The following is an 800-nucleotide window of genomic DNA, read 5'->3' on the forward strand; positions in this document are numbered from 1 at the left end:
TTCCAATTTCTGATTCGATTTAAGTAACCAGCATAATACGGGTTCTGTTTTAAACGAGTTTTTTGTTTTAAATTAACTTGAGTGCACGCATCCCTATCACGATTCAATTTCTGTTGGATTAGTCTACTTTTTTCGACTAGAACCAATTCCGGCAGGACTGCGAGTAATAAGCGGGATATTGAACGTAGATAAAGTATACCGATTAAATCGAAAAGGCATTTCTTGCCAGAAATCCCGGCTCAACCGCTGTTATGAGCGGAATCCACAAATTGATATTTAATTGAAGGAATCGCTACTTCTGGAGCTGTTTTCTTTTGTTTCCGGATCTTCACCGGAGTTTGGTTCATTGTTTCTGAGTTGCCAAGGCGATTGAAGGTGGATTAGATTTCATTAGTTTGCGGTTGATCCAGTCTTTACTACTTTGACCTTAAACATTATTTGAAAGTTTAACAGAATGGAATGGAAATGTTTCACAATGATGATGCCGTGGCCACTGAACTCATTTCTGTTTTACTCATAAGTTTGAGTGCGTTTAACTCCACTTCTTAACCCATCGCAGGTTGGAAGTCGGAACGACCACCCAGAGTAGATTGGCTTCATTTTTGAAGAGTATTTGGGCTTTCTGGAATGCATCCAGATGGGAAAAAATCATAATCACTCTATTCAAAAGATGTGTATACTTTTTCTCTGATTGTCGAGCATGTGAACAGCATGAATGAACGAAAGAATGAATGAAAGCATGAATGAGAAACTATGAATGAACGATTGGGTGAGCAATGGTCGAAGAGACGAATAACGAC

The sequence above is a fragment of the Anopheles coustani genome, chromosome 3 (genome assembly GCF_943734705.1).
Source record: "Anopheles coustani chromosome 3, idAnoCousDA_361_x.2, whole genome shotgun sequence".
Classification (NCBI taxonomy): Eukaryota; Metazoa; Arthropoda; class Insecta; order Diptera; family Culicidae; genus Anopheles; species Anopheles coustani.